Source organism: Acanthopagrus latus, chromosome 8 (assembly GCF_904848185.1).
Source record: "Acanthopagrus latus isolate v.2019 chromosome 8, fAcaLat1.1, whole genome shotgun sequence".
NCBI lineage: Eukaryota > Metazoa > Chordata > Actinopteri > Spariformes > Sparidae > Acanthopagrus > Acanthopagrus latus.
Window position 1 is genome coordinate 15,941,744 of NC_051046.1, and position 21,244 is coordinate 15,962,987.

The 21,244-nt window shown below is 43.3% G+C and overlaps 1 long non-coding RNA gene across 4 annotated transcripts in view; it reads right to left on the reverse strand.

Moving 5' to 3' along the window:
- Window positions 1-397: 397 nt before the first annotated feature.
- The window catches only part of LOC119025084, a 45,285-nt gene continuing 24,438 nt past the window's right edge, over window positions 398-21,244 (reverse strand). For 2 of the 4 annotated variants that reach the window (XR_005076689.1, XR_005076692.1), the window contains 3 exons: window positions 18,904-19,185; window positions 11,587-11,676; window positions 398-2,740 (listed from right to left, as the gene is read on the reverse strand). This is a non-coding gene — a long non-coding RNA (uncharacterized LOC119025084). Of the gene's footprint in view, window positions 2,741-11,586; window positions 11,677-18,903; window positions 19,186-19,886; window positions 20,401-21,244 lie in introns of those variants that run through there. The other 2 variants (XR_005076690.1, XR_005076691.1) reach the window with 2 other exon arrangements.

A 21,244-nucleotide genomic window follows, 5' to 3' on the forward strand; every position in this document is an offset into this window, starting at 1 on the left:
ACTCAATAGCTCCGTATCACTCCGAATCTTAAACCACCCATAACTGCTTAACCATAATTTGAGATCCCCAGATCTAGCATCTGCGTCGAACTGTCCTCACTCAAAGATATCAGAGACTTAAATATGGCTGGATGATTGTTTTTCATTGAGATCCATGCATTATATCATAACTCACAATGTTAAAGAAAGATCCGTTCTTTTATCTGAATCCACATAAAAAAACTTAACTGGGTCTATTCTGGGCTGAGGCCCTTTCTCCATCCAGGTTTCATGTCTTGTCTTTCAATAGCTTTTGTGTTATCCTGCTGACAAACCAACAAATGGACACAGGTGAGGACATAACCTCCTCGACGGAGGTAATAAATCAATAGAACAGAAATAAATGCCAAAGACAAACTGATTTATGATCTTAGCTTTTATTAATGTTTGAAGCGGACAAAAAAGATTCAAGACAAATCCGACTTGAACAGGCTTTACCTGCTGGTCCTCTCTGTGGCTGTGGACGCCCAAGTTTCAGGTAAGAAGCGACGCCGGCGTCTCGGGGCCAAACAGTTCATCTGGTTTGATGTGTTGGTGTTGGATTTCTTTCCGTGAAAAAGATGCCACCTGTTGTCTGTATGTCGAAGTATTGCTGCCCTCCAGGGAAGGCAGTAGGTTGTATAGTTATCTCCTGATTGGGCAAAATCACTACCCTGAAACCACACAACCTACTACCTCACCCTGTTCGAACATCAGAAAGGCCGTACAGGCTGGTGACGTTTCTTATACTGGAGAGCATCATGACGGAGTGACAGATAAAACTTGACAATGTCTCACGGTACAAATACATCCTCATACAGTTTCACATTTGGAACACTGACACACTTTATTTCATACAAATTGCTTTAATTTCTAAAATATAACATTGCAAGCAGCTGTGACAAAAATCATAAAAGCCTTTTTTGGTCACATGTGAGAAAATAAATACAAAAAGACAGGAAAACGGTTATAAATAATAAACAAGTGAATTAAGCGAGAGTAGGTTTGAGCAAAAGTTACAGCGCATACAATCTGCAATGCCTGTTGAGATATGAAAATATTTTTGTTCGGTACAAAAAGAACCTGCAAAAGTCTGAACAAGCAACCATGAGAAACAGCCTGAAGCAAATACTGTGACCAACCTCGATCAAACGCTGCAAATGAGTTATGTTATCTAAGCTGTCAGCGGGTAAACACGCACATTCCAGTGTTGATCCAGTTCCAAAAAGCTCCAACAATGGCATCTGATGACATTACAGCCACTTCAGGAAAGACAGTAAGTTGTATAGTTATCTGACAGGAAGGGTACGACCCTAAAACTATACAACCTACTACCTCACCCCAAAGGACAGTCTTGAAAAACAAAGTCGCCTCAGGTCCCCCATTCATGCAGGTAATCCGCTTTGACACACCTCGATGAATACAAAACAGCGGTTATGATTCACAGAAACACAAATACACATGCCAGTCTCCCCTGGGACATCTCACCGGTGTGACGGGAGCCTGTGTGTTCAGAACACAGTGTGACGTCCAGGTCACTCGGTTCACGGCTCACACTGAAGGGGAATTCAAATGATCCAGCAGGGTGCATATGCTGCAAGCAAATTGATAGCCAAAGTATTTCCATATTCAAATTTGACCAGTAAATAACTTAGAGGGTGCTCTGACATCCATCATAAGAACGATTCAGATGTTAAGTTCATTTAATATTGTTTATATTAAATGCAGTCTGCATTCAAAGCTGGTGGCAAATAATGAAGATTAGAGAGATATAGTTTAAAAACACATTTCCGTTTTCCCCACATTACCTCAAATCTTTGCTTTGTAATAGTGAAGTGCCTGTGAAAAAAAGTTATTCACTGGCTTAAAAAGAAAAAACAAATGTCCTATTTATTTATTTTTTTTCTTCTTGACAAGTGCAAAGTGATTGTTAAGTGTCCAAACTGCCTGACACACGATGGTCAGTTTTTGTACATTTTGTATACCTCTTGTTGAGAATACAACAATTGTTTGAATTTAAACTTTAACAAGCGATTGACCAGCTAGAGCTTCTCGTGGCAACTTCAGAAGATTTGAGATTGAGCACAACTTGAGGTGATTGTTGTTGAAGTTGTAACATTACACATGCACCATGTTTCTGACCCTCCTGGAAACTCGTTCATGTCACCTAACATTACACCCACGTGTGGCAACAAATGGATTTTCATACGTTTTCTCCACCGCCTCTCAATTTGTCTTCTGATTGGGCCTGTCTCCTCCACTTGAGGTGGTTTCGTGAGGCACTCATATTCTGCTCGGACTATTATTCTGCTCATCAGTGGAATATAAGGGTCCACGTAATGCAGCTTGAATTAACAGTTTGAGTCTAGCATAGAGGCTCGGCACACTGTACACACAGTAAATTAGAAGGAAACATCTAATAATAAGACGTAATGTATCCTTTCCTCCTTTTTCTCAGCACTGTTTGTGAGTCTCAGAGAGGAGAGTGTTAACATTAGTGACCAGTGTTGACAGTGGGCGAGCTGGAGCGAGCTCATATCCTGGCCCACATGTGTGGAGCAGAGGGCCGCAGCTGCTGCCGCTGTTAATGTTTCTCACCTGCTCTGTAACACGCAGCGATCGGGAGGGATGGGGGACGCTGGCGTATCTCCCCCTCCCTCCATCACGGTTCCAGCAGCGCGTCAGGTAGCCTTCCTCTCCCGACAGGCAAAATCTGTTACCTCTGCAACAAAGGAAACAGAGAAAAACTTCAAGACAATGATTTTTAGATTTCTGTGCTGGATCAATTTTGAACATCCCAGTGACCGACAGTCTTGACCTGGGTGTTTTCTGACTGGTTGTAAGAAGTTAGGAAAAACAAACCATCTGACATGTTTAACCGTCACACAATCAGCTGAATCAAGTCATATCAGGGTAATCTTTGCCAGCACGGTCCTCTACAGTAATATTATTCTGTCCAAGGAGGCACTAATGTACAGCACAGCACAATGCAGAATGGTATGTCTTGAGCTGAGAGGCCCCATTGTGTCTGCTCAGTGGTGAGTCTGAGGCTCTTTGCATTATTCAACACTGCCGTACTTACAGTACACCATAGCAGTGGATGAGTGGACTGTAAGTATGCACAAGCACACGTCCGTAGAGGGTAACACACAAACACACACACACACACACACACACACACACACACACACACACACACACACACACATGAGGAACACACAGACACTTTGCAGACAGAGCTAAGCTGACAAAGGGAGAGATACAGTATGGCAACCCCGAGTATGCACACATGTACATGTAAGAGCAGAACGAAACTAGAAAGGCACTCAGTAGAGCGCATACCTCCACCAGTACACCGTAATTCAGGCAGACGGAGTCCAATATCAAACTCAACAGCACTCATAAAAATAAAGAACCAAATTGTACTCACTCAAACATACCAGCCACCTAAAGACGCCAGATTCTTTTTTTTTTTCCATCAGAATCACAATCGCTCCAGGACGCCCTATCTCGCAATGTTAAGGAAAGTGAGGATCCACACCAAAAGTTAACAGGTTCTACTCCGGGTCCTGACCCATCCTCCACCCAAATTTCATGGAAATCCATTCAATAGTTGTTAATCCTGCTGGCACACCCAACCAACCAACCAACCAACCAAGCAACCAACTAACATACAATGGTGAAAATGTAACCACCTTGGCGAAGGTAATGAGCAGATGCAGGGAACATTCTACAGAGGAAGTTTACTTAAAAGTTCAAGAAGAAAATTAACTGTTCACACTTAAAATGACGAGAAGGCTGGAAGAGTTTGGATATCGCGGTTCATATCACAGTCTGTTCTCATTGTGCGGCACTGCGAAACCCCTGAGCCGTGAGGGGTCCAGACTTCATAAGGTAAGGTCGAGGCACACTGTCCTCTCAGCCTGCTGACTGGACATACTTCAATCTAATATAGTAGATGGCTCTGGGGTCCCGACCAACACAGTGCATGGTCCAGGAAAGCTATTGCTTTCAAGTGAAGCCAGTTGCTATCATCCAGTGACAGGGAAATATTCACACTCCCACACACACGTACTGCAAAGGGCCAATATGCAGCGCAAGCACACACACACACACAGACACAGAGAGGGACACACACAAATAAACACACGCACTCGCACACACACACACACACACACACACACACACACACACATACAGACACGTACCCTTGTGCACACTTGTTTAGCGCTCTCTACACAGTTATGCAATACAATCTAAAAACACCTCATTTCCTAACAGCTTGTCCACCAGAAAATCCAGCCATCTTAAAATTGTGCAAAGTCAGCGAGCACTCCTTCACTTGAAAGCACAGCGTCTGTAACTGATACACCGCTCCAGCCTCGCACCTCCATTAGCTGTTTAGAAGCGCTGGGGTGCAAAGTCCTGCTTTCTACACCTCATCGACTCATAATGTCACACAGACACACTTACACTCTGGGACAACGCATCAACAAGTACGTCAACGCACACGAGGACACAGTGTGGAGTGCACACTGCACACGTGTACACACACATTCACACGCACACACACACACAAAAAGGAAAAACACCCTTTAGAGGGAAGAATGCAAAACATGATTTTCATTTACCTCATCACGTTTTCACACTGCGTTCGCAGCAAAAGGCGCACACTGCTGCTTAAAGAGCCACTTTAACTCAATCACACTTCAGTCTAAGTGCTACAGTGCCTATCAATCAATACTGAAGCTGAGTTTCACTGCTGTGATAGTAAGATGGAGTGGAGCGCTGTAACCTTGTAACCTGATCGTCGAGGGGCTCTGGTGGTCTGTGGTCATTCAGCGTGGCGGGGAATTAGGAACAAAGAAGTTGGACAGTCGTGCCTCCACAATCATAATTATTTTCTGTTAATTTCAATGTATCCACCACGCTATTATTAAAAACCTGATGATTAAATCACTTGTTGAGTGTAGACGGCTCCACTAGGCTCTAGACACTTGACATGTGTTTAGGGTTTTGGTTAGAGCTTAAAATGATATTGTGATATTTTTGGGTTATATTGCGATACAGGATATACATCTTGATATTTTGAAATTTCTTGTTGTTGTTAGGACTGAGCAAGAAAATTCAGTTTCACAATATTTTTTTTACCACTAACTCAATACTGATATTTTAACAATATTGTGAGGAAGTAGTTTTGCAAAGAATTAACACAAGGAGATTTTTTGATAAACACTCATCAGTACTGCGGATATAGATGTGGATAATGGGGATCACTAAGTGGGTAAAGGCAAGTATTTAAACAAGTAGACTCAGCTCAGAAAATGGCATCACTTTGTTGCGATGCAGCATTTTAAACCAGGCAAAGAGAACGCTTCTGCCATATCCCCATATAATGATATCGAGACAATTCATGGTTTCATATCATGATAATGATATAACAACGTCACCACAGTTTACAGGTCTAACATGAAGTCATCCAGCATGTCAAATGACCACCTGGGCAAGTGCACGACCAATAAATAGAGCTTTCCATGAAACCTGGGTAGCTCTGAGGCAAACAGAAATGTGTCCAAATCACACTGCAAATCTTGAGGGCTTAAATTCTCAAGGGTGGAAAGTCAGGATCAAATACTTGTCCGTTCATTCTGTGATCAAACATTTACTTATTAGCAGCCATGACAGCTGGTAATGTATTCACTTTGTGAGTCTCTGTGTGTGATCATGGCACCTTTCGGAAAGGGAACTCACACAGAAGGGATTGATTATTTTGCCAGGTGTTCTGTCCGTCTGTGGGCAGATTTTTTTTCAGCACATTAGCGTCACAATCACGCAAGATACAGTCACAAAACTTAACAGGTGTGTATTTGAGATCGAGTTGGAAGATGGGTGTCGTTCAGGCGAGGGCGCTGGAACACGGGAGGTGGGAAGTAGGAAGGGGAGATCGACACAGTTCCAATCATTTGTGTCCAGTCCAGCGAGCTGCTAGAGTTAACTTTGTCTGTCTGTGGACGGATTGTGACACTGTGTTAGTGTCACAAGGAGTCATATCAAATATTCAAAAATGCTCAAAATGAAGGGCGAGTTCAAAGATGACAAACTGAGAAGTCATGGGTCAGAAGATGAACATGACAGGTGCTGTGGCTGGTGCGATCCCACTGCAAGATGGTTTATATCATAATTTTCCCATAACTTTGTAGAGATGCATGTTTATATCCCTGGAGGCACTGTAAGTAATCAGCAGCAGAAAAAGGTACTAAATGATAAAAAAGTCAAAGTGGCATGCAGTATAGACAGTCTGCTCACAGTTATTGACTCTCCATCTTTATTTAACCTCTTAACTTGGTGAGTTTCAAGAAGAATGACTCTTTTTCAGACCCCTCCTCAGATTTCTCGTCAGGTTAACTTTTGTTGATGTCTGCACATGATGGGCTGCGCATGTGTTCATCAGTCCTCGTGTTTATACATGAGCGGCTTCGCTTACACCAGGGATCTGGTCAGAAATACCTAGACGCTCGTGTGCATACATTTCTCTCTTGTCTGTATACAACTACATGTGTGCCCTGCTCCGAGTGAAGTGGTGTCTGGGCGCAGACAGGAGGAATCCACATAGACACGGTGGAGCATTTATAAAGGGAAGCATGGCTTCTGTGGCCCCCCGCAGCCCCCTCTGGGTAGCACAGCAGGCATGACCCATCTATTTATACCAGGGCCAGGGGGGAGGCAGTGGGAGGAGGGGGAGGACAGGAGTTGGGGAGGGGGGAGAGGAGAGGCTGCATGGGCAGGTCCTGTTACACATGCCAGGGGGGATGGCTGGGGCAAGCCACAGGGGGATTCTGCTCAAAGTCAGACAGGCTGACCTCCCCGTCACCTCTGCATGAGGCAGATATTGAGCTCGCAAACCTTGTGTGTGTGTGTGTGTTTGTGAAGAGAGTTTATGAGTCTATATGTAGGTGTTTGAATGTACTGTCCAGTTTGTGCCTAAGGGTCTGTGTCTGTGGAGCCACAGGTATACATTAATGCATGCGTGCTGTAACCACTTGTGCAGGTGTGGGGTTGGCGGGCCTGGATCACTTGCCGGTATGTATACATGTGTGATGGTGTGTGTACGCGCTCACGCCTACGTGCATAATATGTGTGTCTGCCTGTCAGGCTGTGAGATGAACCGGCCCCAGTGGCTTACTCCCTCCCTCTATCCCTCCACCCCCCAGCAGAGCCATAAACATGCCAGGTGAAGAGGGCTGGATTAGGTAGAGTTAGCTTATCCCAGAGCGGCCCCCGGCCCCATCTTTAGAGGTAAAAAACGACCCCAATCATTGTAATGACAGGGAACGCAACAGGGGTCGCCCAGACCACTCAGCCCAACCTTGCCAGCTGCTTCTCATCTCTCGCACACAGTATACAGTCACATGTACATAGAGAAACATACACACACTTACATGCACAAATACATGGTAAGGCTGCAGGATGCCCAGCAGGGTGCAGGCCTATAGGAAGGTCTGCAAGTAGACCTTTTGTTTATAAATGGCTGGCAGGTATCCTCAAAAAGCATATCAAGATGCCTTTAATAGTCCTTGTGCTTGAGTGTGCTTGAGTTCTTATGGTGGTCGAGCCTATTTAGACTCCAAACCATATGACCATAGGAACTATAAAAATGATTTTCTTTTTAGTTTTTTCAACTTGGTAAATGGTACATTGCCGAACTACACTCCGATGCGTCCTTCACCTTAACCTTATCCCTTATTTTTCTGTATCAGGAGATATTTGCACATGCTTGAGCGGCTTTCCTCATTATTAAGATAGAGAGAATCTGTATCAGTGTCTCAGATGTATACAGCAGAACCAGAATACAGCTCATGGCACTCGTTCCGGTTAATAGAATTGTATAAGAATTGAATAAGTAGTTCAAATAGATATTTTGCATTAATAACTTTCAACAACACATAAGAAATATAACTACCTAAATCGTGATCATGCATCAGAAGATTTTGAAGTCCATCAGAAGACGATGTTTTCCACCAAAGTTCAAGTTCACCAAAGTTGATTGTGATATTTTCCCACATCGCTAAGAAATACATCAAAAAATGTTTATTTTATGCTCTCATAAAGAATCACAGGCTCAGCCTTCGTGACGCCATGCTAATGGACGCTGGTGAAATGTGCATTGCCATGTGGCTGCCGGTGACCTGTGGGGTCTCTGTCTATTAGGAGAAGTCTATAGTCCTGACACGTCTGCATGCCCAGCTCTGCTGTGGCCTGCCTGCAGGGCCCCTTTCAGCTTGGGCAGTGCCCCATCGAGCTGCATCTGTCGCCAGCTATATTTAGAGGGTGGGACAAATGCCTTTCTCCCTGGATATGAACTTCAGCTGACAGACAGAGGGCCAGAGTACGCAGACAGGGATCTGTACAGTTTGTAACCTTGAAGAGCTTGTTACCCCTGGGCTACAGCTGGCTGTAGTCACACTCACTTCAGTGGTTCGCAGTTACAGCTGAAAGCTAAGGCTTTAAATACAGCACAGTTAACCACAGCTAGCATTGAAAAGCTTGATTTGGCAGCAGTTATTAGCTCCAGTGCATATAGTTCCAGGACTGCTGCCAACAAGAGGGAGAATATACAGTAATGTACTCCGATGAAGAGATTTAATACTTTTCCCTCTGCGAGTTGTAGAAGAATAATGAATGAATTTCTGTGGACTTGAATCCCCTTCAAATAGTCCTACATCTCTGCCTGTAAGAATTTATGTGTGTGGCAGTGCCAGCGAGGCAGCCAGTGTGTGATATGTGACCATGTTGCATGGCCATCTGCTCTATATAACCATAAACAAACGCAGGCAGGCCAGCTTCACAGGATCATTTCCAAGGGGTCTAGGCCGGGTAAATGTATTCATGCTTTGGTCTCTGGGTAGATGCTGTAGAGATATGCCCCAGAAACAGGCCACGGTTATGCAATAGCATTCATAATTCATTCCACAAACACAATATGGAGGCCACGGTGTCCCATATGCAAACACATGGCCAGATTAAGGAGTGGGGAGCCAAAGGGGACAGAGTGATTTCTGAACTGTTAGCTAAGCCATTGACTGTCTGTCTGTCTCAATGAGAGCTTGGCTGTGACAGGCCTAAATAGGCCAGGTCTTACTGCTGGAGGGACCTCTGCTATATTTTGCACCTTGAGTCTAAATCGGTTACATGCCAGCAAAGATACACACTGATACAGTACTGCAGTTTTTATAGCATCACTTCAGGCCGCAAACAGATATAGCACCCAGACATAGCACCCAGACATACATTAGTGGTTTTTTTTTTGTTTTTTTTTAACATTTTGCCCCAGTGACAAGGTACTTTCTCTGTACATTTACAGTATGGGACTATCTGATATCACAGTGTTGGGGAACATAATAATAAATATTAATCCAGGACCTACCTGCAACTGATCCATCACATTATTGTGATGTCATAGCTTTGCTATGTGTAGTGGTGGTGTTCTTCCTGGAACATCACAATTAATATTGCTCAAGGACCATAACTTCAAATTAGGAAAAAGAACATCTGGGGCAAGAGTTGAAAGGGTTAAGTACAGGATTGACTTAACCCACTTGAGACCAGGGTTTGTATCCTGATTAGAACATATTGCTCACATATTTAGTCCAGTTATTTTTTCCCCCATTATGAAATGTTCCATCACAGTTAAGATTATATTTAATCAAGGTTGCTTTGTCATACAATGTATCTTTACGAAGCATTAACCACGTGCAACAAAGGAAAGAGGCTTCTGCTATATGTGTATTTTCCAGTCTTTTTTTTCCGAGTTGCAAAGTTATGACGTTACATGAACGTGATTGGTCTGTTAGAATGATTCATACTAACATTAATTAATGATGTTCCATGAATAACACCAACAAAGCAACATCAGATCATGCTTACTGTATACTGCACACATGTTCATGTCTTCTACATTTTTACCAGAAATGCCATTAGATGTTGGCCTCACAGCTCACCTGATCAAGTTAAAAAATGCCCCCCAATCATGTACGTGTCCCCCAAAGACTGATTCCACGGGCTATATTAAAGTGTGAATGTGACTGGTAATGGAAGAAAATCATTGTGTGATGTATGGATATTGGGTTTGCTAGACTGAAACAGTTCCCAACGTCGATTATGCTACCTCAGTTATAAGTAAATATTTAAGTTTGCAATGCAGCCGTGTGTCAAATGACAAATAGTTCCTTAAATGTCTCATTTTGTCACCCTTTCCGTCTCTCCTTTCCCTGATCTTCCGATTCACTCCAAACAGAGTAAAAAAACGAAATAATTTTGAGCAACAATGTTGGGTAAGTTCAGCAATGGGCTGGTCAGGAGACAACAACAGCAGGCACCTACTGGAAGTGTAATACAGTATCTGTGGTCTTGTGGTCAGATGAGAGGAGGATTTAAATAACATCTGCACATGTAGTCAAATGCCTGGCACATGCAGGCTTCCACAGTCACAGGCAGTTAGCTACTGTAGCTAGAGGCTATTGGATGGGGCCTGGGGTTATTAAGTGCTTGTGACGCTAGCACGGTCAGTATTGAATCTACAGCTAACAGTGTGCTGTGGTTAGGGTGGAGACAGGTACATGAGCAGAGGTTGAAGCTTTACCCCAGAGTATGAGTGCGATCAGAGGGCAGGTTGTGTTACTACGGAGGCCAGGCTACCGGGTGGTGTGGAAGAGAGAGATAGAGGACTGATGGAGGGTGGAAGGGGGTCATGCAGCTGTGGGCCCTGCCAGCACATTTGCCCCAATGGAAAAGAACCGTTTATGGCGTCCACCCAAGGTCTGCCCTTCGAGAAGAAGAGCTGGGAAGGGTCCAGAGGGGAGGCTGCTTGTTTGTATGCAGTCAGTCGGCAACAATTAAAAACCTCTATCCAGCCGAAAAAAAAAAAGACATTCGGTCGTTGTGCATTGAAGCCCCTCTTTTTCTCCAATTCCTACCACTCCTCCGTGTTTATTTTAATTTGCTCCTCAACCCAGCATCCAGTTGCACCCACTTTTTCCTCCCCCACTTTACTCTGTCCCTCTCATCCTGCTACCTGACTACTTTGGCAGCGATACACAAAATGGCGGCAGGGAGCTCAGAGCTGGAAGGCACAGAGTGGAAGCCATTTTCTAACAGATCCAGGCCTCAGCACAGAGAGAGTCAAGACTTTGTACGCCTGGTGGATAATTAAGAGTACACCCTGAGTGTTTTCTGGGCCTGTGCACTAAAGATTATGTTTGCTTTTGTTGTTTGTTTTTTTTTGTTTAATCTACTGCGCTAACAAGCCATTGGGACCACTTGGCCTTTCAAAGGCACAATATACAGTCATTATGATTTAATCTAATGCAGGCTCACATTATAATAAGTCTCAGGGAGAGAAGGAAAATAGATGTAGACACAGCAAGTTACATGCCATGCATACAACAAATGAAACTTACGCAGCATCTAATTACAGACTTTATCTAATTAAATGAAATGCAAGACAATACAACCGCATTACAATACATCATTACGTAACATATTAAATTTAGAATAGATTATTGTACTTACTATGCTGCCGCGATCGCCAGCCTGTCTGTCTGTGATTTCACTTGTTGGCCAAATTGTTTGTGCCTGTGGCTGAAGTCAAAATCTTGCTGCCTACAAGAGAGGGGAAAGACAGAGAGAGAGAGAGAGAAAAAAAAAAAACAGAGTGAGAATTGTAGAGTTGAAGGGAGAGACAATTCACAGCAACGGAAACAGAGGGGAAGAGAAAACAATGGAGAGAAGCTGCAGAAGAACAGAATGATCAGTTGGAGAGCCAGCAGTAGCAGCGGCAGCAGCAGCGGCGGCGGCAGAGGGCTGTAGGGGCTCCTCTCTGTAGCCTGTTTACTAATAAGCTCGCCCCACGGTCTTGCCTGGCCAAGGAAACTCATTAGTGGAACATGTAACACACCGCACCCTCTCTGCCGGCCTGTACAGCGGCCAACTCTCGCTGCCGCATGCTCACCCAACACCAACACACAAGCTCCGCCATGGCCTTGGCCTTGCCCAGTAGCACCCACTCGCCGCATACGTGCACACACTCTGGCACGCCGTATTACTGAGAGCCTACAGTGTCATGTGCGTGGGTGAAGTGCCGCATATGCGTGTACGTGTGAGCATAATAAGCGATTTTCTGCACATGCGGCACAGTATGTTCATGTTCACACATGAGGGCATGTACGGACTGCGCGGCATTAATGTATGAGGCTGCTTCTTGATACGTGCCCGTGTTTTTCCGTGCGCGCGTAGGCGTGCGACACTGCGACCAAGCCGTGGAGGTGAAATGACACAAAGGAAGGCAGAGGTAGTTAGTCATCATTAGTCGAATCTTCGATTGCAGAAAAATAAGAGGGCAAAAGAGATAAAGAGAGACATGAGGGTTGTCCTCTAGCAGACCAAGGAGGACACTGCCAATTAAAGGCCCCCACTCAGTGTGGCGGCGGCTGCTGAAGGGTGATAATTCTGTACAAGGATGCTAATTGCAGCGCAGGACATGGCCTTGCCGGGGAAGGGTCTTTTATATATTGTTTCTAACGTTTGTAATTACAGTGCAGCGCACTGGCCCGCCGCCAGCACATGTTTATGGGCTCATGAGTAACCCAACTCCTCCAGCCCAGGGAGGGAGATTCATGTCTGAGCTGTGCACTCACTGCACTCTGTGTGTCTGTGTGTGTGTTGTTTGTGTGCATATGCATGTTGATGACTCATGAAGCCTGGGTGAGTGTGTGCAGAGGAGATAGTCTACAGTATTGCACGTGGATTGCTGCGAGTATTGTAAAAAAACATTACATATATGTGCTGCGTGCGTTAAAACTGAGATTTTGTAGTCTGGTTTTAAAAGCTCAAAACTTTTGGTCCCTCTGCCATTTCAGAGCAGTGTAAACAAGGAAACCTGAAAATATAAACATCACTGGAGTTCTGAATTACACCGTAGAAAGCACAGGCATATCAGTAGAAGAAAATTTGAGAAATGACATGCCAAAGCACATCGGAGTTATAGTAAATACACATTTTTCCATACCATAACAAAGGCAGATTCAAGCCACCGCATCACTAATTCAGCTCAGCACCAATGAACAGTAAGAGAGTGATGAGGCGGGGCTGAGGTAAGGGTAGGGAGCTACAGTATTTTGATAGTTGGAGAGTTGCAGGCGAGGTCTTTCAACACTTCTAACTCTACCTCCAAGTGGAACAATTTTGCTGAGTCTGCAGGTTCTCTATGACTAAATTGCCTTGGCGACAGCGGAGGCCAAAAGCTGGAGAAATATATGAGCGTTGGAAAAGAAAAGTCGAGTGGGCGCAGCGCAGCGTTATCTGGAATATCGCTTTGCCTGGCAGGTACATAAAACAAGCAGCTATCCTGACGATGTGTGCTGAGAGTCACTCACACGGGATGCTGTAAAGAGTCCACACGTTGAATACACAGAGCGGTCAAGGGCGATCACTGAATGACTCTTAATACGAATCTAAACATTGAACTTTAGATGAATTCCCTTGTGAGAGTTCTTTAAATGCTTTTTGAGACTCCGGCTGTACAGCAAGCGTGTAAGAAAATTGCCTTTGGGTAAACAGACCCAGGAAAAATAACACCTCGACCTCAGCTAAACGCCCCATGATGTAAAGCGACCAGGTGAGAGCTGCTCAGGCCGTGTTCCAGAACGTCTGGAGGAGAGGAGGGGGAGGTATAGGGGAGGAAAATCTACATCATTTGTCCCCCCCGCCGAGAAACTCTCCCCCTGTCCAAAATTATGTCATTATGACTGCACTCACTGTCTCTGCGGAGTTGCTGTGGTTTTGTGGATAAATTACATGTGACACTCCCAGCTGACATCCTGATTAATACGGGGAGAATAAAATGGCCCCCGATCCCGAGTAGTCAAGGGGGTAATGGACTAATGGCTTCCATGTATGACGAGAGAAGTGAGGAAAAGCAGGTTGAGGGGCCGTGGTGTGTATGTGTGCATGAGCGTGATTTGTGTGCGAGTGCGATCGGCATACGTGTCTGCAATCATTCTGTTTATTGAGCCTTGAAAAGTGTGCTTTTGTGCAATAATTATGCATATACACGACAACAACCCCCATACCGTACGGTATATGAGCGAGTGCGTATCGGGGTCTCAGCCTCTTTGTCCAGCCTCTCCTCCTCTCCTTTCAGGCCTGGCCTACTTCCTACTGTACTGTAGTGCTGTTCCTGTAATGAGTACGCCCCAGCCTGTAGTGGCCACTGTAGATCCGTCCATCTGCTCTCTCACACTCAGAGTACAGTGGGGCAACAGGGAGCCCGTCCAGCTTCTACCACAAAGACCCAATCGGACCAGACAAGTCGTTACCTCGAGGAGATTCAAACAGGTTTCTCAACTGACTGACTGACAACTGCCAAACAAAAGCTCAAAGCAGATGTTACTATTATTCAGAAGAACTATACAATGTGAGCAGTTGTCTCAGGTTTTTTTTTGCAGACTGCACTGTAACCTTTAGATGTGCCGGGCTGCCAAAGTGGGAAATTTAAATCCACCTCCATTTGCACCAACCTGTTGCATAGTGTTAGTTACTTTGCACCACTGCTTATAGTCCGTCAGAAAAAGTCCTGGATCTAAATCACAGGGGAGACTGCGGACCGGTCGTATTGATAACACATATATATAAACATATGTATAGTCATATTTTGGTCTACATTTCTGGCCTTAATTTTGTCTTGCGATCAGAAAAAAATATGTTAAAATCAATTGAAAATCAAATTTAGAGTCGAGTGTATTAATATGAAAAAAATCAAATAAAAAAAACATTTTAACATTGAATCCATGCTGTAGCATTGCCCCGCTGATTAAATATATGGCAAATTAAATGTCAGTAAACTGGAGACAACATGCAAATCCTCTTACAGGACTACATGTATGCATGTTTAGTAACATGCAGCCCAGGCAGTTCAGTCTGTCAATCAAACCCCTAAGCCTGACAGTCCTCCAGAGAGCTCAGACATACAATATAACTGTCATTATGCCAGGCTTCTCAGTTTTATTGTACTTAAAACGGCACACTGAAAACGTTTTAGCGGGAGAAATAAAAGAGGCTCAATTATTATGGCAGAAAAATATATTTACAGTGAGTGCTCACTTGGCCCCCATTCACCACTCCAATCTGGATTTCATATTAGCCAGGAGGAAATTGGATGGAATTCACAACATCACAGCAAGCTCATAAATGAAACAAAATCACATAATCTTAAATACCAATTTATCCACTTAACAAATGAAGCAGTGTATTGGTGGCTTATTGCTGTGCTGCACTGGTGAGTGACTCATTTTCGCTGTGTGTTGCACTAGTAAGAATACACTGAGCACTGGCACATGACCTAAACCACACACTCAGCACTTCAAAAGTATCTGGCAGAACTACTCAGATCTGGAGACGTACAGTAGTCTATACAGTCACTGCTTCTACACCACATTAAAGTCCACAACAGGAAACATCAAAATCGTCTCTCATCTCTGGCTGGATCACAAAACAATAATATTACACCCCTGAATTGTCTTGTTCTAATCTGGTGATTAAATGAATGAACATGGTGTGAAATTAGATTTTAAATATATGGTGTCCAAGGCATGTGGCAATGGCTTTTATCTGCACGAATATACTTTTTCATGCTTACAACACTATTGAGAATAACAAATAAAACAGTTTTTGGAGCAGTTGAGATTGTACGAAATTAACCAACTGAAGTACAACTGCCCCGAAATATGTTTTGGGGATTATGTGAAATTAACTTCAGTATGAAATAAATATTTAAATATGTTACAAATTTTACAACGGCAGTTTAAAAACTCAAAGAATAATAATAAGAGAGAGAGCTGATTAGTGGTTTTGCTATCAAAGATAAAAAACATGTTGAAATAACCTCAATATGATTACAAAAAATACTAAAATAACCAGCAAGTAATAAAGCAACCAAGTAAAGGACACACACAAGCACATGCATGCCTGCATACACCTTTACACACACACACACGCACACACGCACGCACGCACGCACACACACACACACACACACACACACACACACACACACACACACACACACACACACACACACACACACACACACACACAGTATAATATGGTGATGCTGTGTATTCAGGCACCATTACAGTATTATTCACAAGTTGAATAAAATGTATGAAAAAATATAAACCCATCTTATCATTTACAGTTGTTCTGTTTTGTGCTCTAGTATTTTTTCTGACATACGCAAGCAGAAGAAAAGTATTTTATTTCACTCTGCAAGAACGACCTTTCTGGAACTTGAACGACTTTAAAAGTTTTGTCACAACAATTTCCTTCTTTAAAGTAAAGTAAGAGAGGAGATTGTTTAGCACATTTAATTTTTTAAATAATGTAATGTGATCTGCACCAAATATGTCTAAATCAAATACAAATCAAACACAGCAAATTAAAAGTAAACCAAATTAATTCTAATAATTGCATAATCATTTCTTGCAATTATTTTCAGCACTGGTGAACAATAATTTTACACATTGTACAATTTCGTTCCTTTGTGCTCATTTTGGCATTTTTCAATCCAATGAGCACTAAAAACTTTTGAGGTGTTGTCAGCTGGATTTTTCTGCATCAAAAAAATGTAAAACTTTTCTGTAACTAATACATTCTAAGGAAATTATAAATCTAACATACAATTTCATTGGAGATCCAGAAAAAAAAAAAAAAAAATCCTCATTCAAGTTCAAGTTCAGAGTTCAAGTTGGGGAACTTGTTGTTTTAGCTTTACTTTAGCAGTTTTTTTCATAAAACAATGGTATCGTCCTATAGATAGAGTCAATTATAAAAATCTATTTAAAATACATAAAATGTACTAAATGTATCAAAAAGGCGTTTTTGTCTGTGTAGAGGTTTAAACGAATTCAGATCTGAACACACCATTTCATTAAACCTGAGAAAACACACACACACACACACACACACACACACACACAGAAAGGGCAAAACAGACAATTTAATATAAAATTGTAGTCTTAAAAAAAATAAAAAATACATCAATAACTGACATCCTGCACTGAGAAAATAATTAAATTTGATGTCTGATTACGCACGTTTGATTGTGTACATACATGTTTGCGTATGTGTGTGTATGTGTGTGTGTTGTTACTGGCTCTGCTGTGTAGCTGCAGTGCAGCTGAAGTTTGCCTCAGTGCAGAGAATGCCTCATTGTGATCTGCACCAGGCTGTTGGATTGGTCAGGTATACTTTTACAAAGAGAGAAAACACTGCAAACCCTCACCACCCTGCCATCTGCCTCTCAACATGCAACCTTCCCCTGGACTCCTGCCATCCACTGCCAAAAAGGCCTTAGGGGTGGAGTAGTGTGATACTCTGCCAGCCAAAACCATGTGTCCACTGCTAGTTAGGCAGAGCTTATAATCATGTGAATGAACATAATTACTTATATGTGGAAAAGCTGAGCCTGAATCTTGAACCACCTGAAAAGCCTCGGAGGGATATCTGGCTGACCTTGGCCATCAAAAAGTCCTTTGTAAACAGCCTGCTGAGCAGCTGAACATCTGAGCAGACACTAGCAAACCACGAAATAGACTGAAAATGGACAATTTTCAGGAATCAACTGCTAATAATTCACGTTTTAAAAAAAGAAAAAGTTATTCCACAACATGATTACTATGTTTTTGTGTATTTGGTTCCTCTCAAAGGCAATACTACAAATTAAATCTTATGAATAGACCTGGGAATTGTAAATTGCCATATAAATGTCTCATTCGCTTATGTAACCTGAATTTTTCCTTAATTTAATAAAGTTAACTGACAAAGACCCAAATGACACAAAGTAAATTAACTTTTTATTTGAAAAAAAAAAAGAAAAAAAAATCTAATTTAACATTTCACAATCTTTTTTTTTTCTTTTCTTTTTTTTTTTACGGAATTGCTTCTTGACTGTTCACACAGGTTTACTGCTCGTTCAGGTTTCCTATTTCCTCAAATAAAAACAAAGGGCTGTTTTCAATGCTATCTTTACTATTGCAAGTGCCTTTTAATGTTTAAATTGGTCATTACTGCTCCTATGTGAAGCATAAATCCTGTGAAATTCCATCTTTAAAGGATAGATTCACAAAAAATGATACAATCAACATTAAAGAAGGCAAATACAGTCAAATACCTTTTGTAAATGGTTAAGTGATGGACTGTTTCATGCTTATCCTCTTTTCTGTCTGTAATATGAACTTGGAAAAATGAACTACTTTGGATATAATCATGATAATACTTCATGAAATTTAAAGAAATGCTGAGTGTTCCCGTTGAAATTAATCTGATGGTCGAGCTTTCGACAACATTAAACCAATCAAAACGATCAGTACACCATGTTCCTCTCTTCATACAGTACATGCTAAGGCCCGACCACATCACACATATGAAATACTTCCACAATCATGGCCTTCCACTCATCCACTGATTGCCACAAAGTAGGATTATCCTGGCAGAAATCAAAGTGCTATTAATACCTTCTGGTTTTGCATTACTAAATTACAACTAGGTTTTTGTGAAGAGCTCAAAATAAAGTTATCGAAAATGATTCTCACAGTTATAGGAACGGCTCCATCGCCATGTTCCTAAACTACACGAACACTTAAGGTTTTATATTCAGAAGTATAAAATGCGCATTCGCGTGAAAAGAAACTTTGTGTGAGAAACCTCAATTGCACCAAATGTTTATTTGTACGGGCTGCTTGTTAAACGCTGAATGCTAAAAGATGTAAACACACGGATGAACTTCCATCTAAACCACGCAAGCGTACACATATTAAAACAGATATTACTCACCGTTTTTTCAAAGTGCGGTCAGGATGCGAAATCGGCAGCTCTTCCTGCTCCGATCCACATCTCTGTCGGGAGGAGGAGAAAGCCATAAGCTCCCGTTTGGTGGCTTTTGCAAGACCCCGTGAATTCCCTCAGACTGTCCCCTTCACAGCTGTGTGCCTCAGCCCCAGCTCCCAGCTTGTGGTTCCCAGCCTCAATCTCAGCTCCAGGCTCTCTTCCTCCTCCAGCCACAGTCTGCGCCCCGAGCTCAGGGCTGCCACCGGCTGGGTCCAGGTCTGGTGAGGCCTGAAACAATAGGAGGCCATGAGGCTGTCTGCAAGGCTCCAGCTAAGCCTGTCTGCTAGTTAACAAGTCTTTGAATGAGGAATGTTAGCAAACAGACAAACAGCATGTCTGATGCATGCAAATAGCACAACCAGTCCAGTCACAGCCTTGGCTGGGCACATGAATAATTCAGCAGTCTATATGCTGCTCTCCCACATTACACCCTCCCTCTCCCCGAATGAAATGCCTTCACTAGAATAAGTGTGGCAAAGTATTCAAACCCCTGCTTTACCAACGACCTTGGTTGCAAAAATTCAGTTTTAATACTTCGAACAAACATGCATCAATAGGATAAAGTCGGCGTATAGAAACACAACATGCAAAGCTACTTCAAACATTCCAACGCTAAAATTTGAAAATTTCATCATTACATTTTTTTTTTCTCTCATTGCCTTTTAATGTCTTTTGTTTGCAGTTGGCACCTGTCCCTGAAAGAGCTCCGGCTCAGCACACCACTCACTCCCCTGTTAGGAGAGCGAGTCGGTGTGAAAGAGAGAGAACAAGGGAGAGCGAGAGACAGACACAGAGAGAGAGAGGACATGGGAAGGAAATAGTAGGAAAGACAGTGAGTAGAGACGAAGGAGGTGCGGTACTTCATGCCAGTCGTTGGCGCTAATGAAGGATGTGCCTTTAAAACGCAGATGTGTACCACGCTCACATACTGGTCACATTCTCTGCTTGTCATCCACAGTGGTCATCCTGACCACGAGCCCACCGCAAGCAGGTTACCCGTCAGAAATGGCGCCCCGGCACTCCAGGTGGAACAAGGCCCATCACATGGCGAAACACCACCTTAACAAATTTCCATCCAAAAAAGAGAGAAACTAAATAAATACTGTGAGAAACCCATCAGCAGCAGCAAAAAAAAAAAAAAGAAAAAGGAAGACGCTGTGCATTTTTTGAAAAACAAAATACAGAAGAGCGGAAGAAACAGCGCCAAAATCCAACGTGATGCAAAAATCAATGCGCCAAAAGTGAGAAAAGGCCCCCAAAAAGCAACTTGTTGCCAGGTTTTGCAGCGCTGCTGTGCAGCTAGTTGGAGGCAGAGGGTTAAAATCCAGCTAGTAGTGAGTGAAAAAAAGCTCCGTCTATGGAAGGGCGGGCTGTGGGGAGGCCCTGACTGTAGAAATAGCAGCAGACTTTTTTTCTTTTTTTTTTTCCCCTCGCAGAGCTTAAGTCTCCCCCTTGCGTGTGGCTGGAGCAGAAAGCGGGGAGCAAGCGAAACAGAGAGAGAGAAAAAGAAGAGGGAGAGGGAGATAGATAGAGAGAGACAGTGTGTGTGAGAGAGAGAGAGAGAGAGAGAGAGAGAGAGAGAGAGGGGAAGAGAGGAGGAGACAGCAAGCGCATAGTGTAGGGGAGAAAAGCTCCGCTGATGATGAAATAGGAGGTGCGGCGGAGCGCGCGAACCAGTCACTTTTTCATCACATGTCCAACACGGCAAGGAACTGTATTTGCACTGGAGACTGTGGAGGGGGGAGGGAGGGAAGGAGGGGGGGGGAGGAGGGAGCATAAGATGGGTGGGAGACAGAGACACTGAAGTAAAGAGAGAGAGAGAGAGACAGAGACAGAGAGAGAGAGAGAGAGAGAGAGAGAGAGAGAGAGAGTGGGAGGGTGGAAAGCACTCATTGTGGGAGGGGAGGAGGAGGAGGAAGAATGACACAGAAATCCACTCCTCCAGCAGTGCGCAGACGCAGTCCGCACACTTACACGCCATACTGGGATACACTATACAGTACCTCGGCTACTATATCAACTAGTGAAAAAGAAAAGCGGGGGAAAAAGGGAACACACAGTCGCTTCAGATCGGACTGCCGCTGAAGGATCCTTGAAATATGCAACACTTCTGAGAGCTGGTTGAATTATTAACCTTATCTCTTACTGTAGTGGGGCTCTTGTCGCTGCAACAGTCTTGGGAGCACACTCTGAAAGGAGCACACACTCGGAGTGCATTAACTCTTTAGCATGCCACAGTGACTGGCGTGAATGCACAGAAGAGCAGATGCGCGTGCACACTCACACA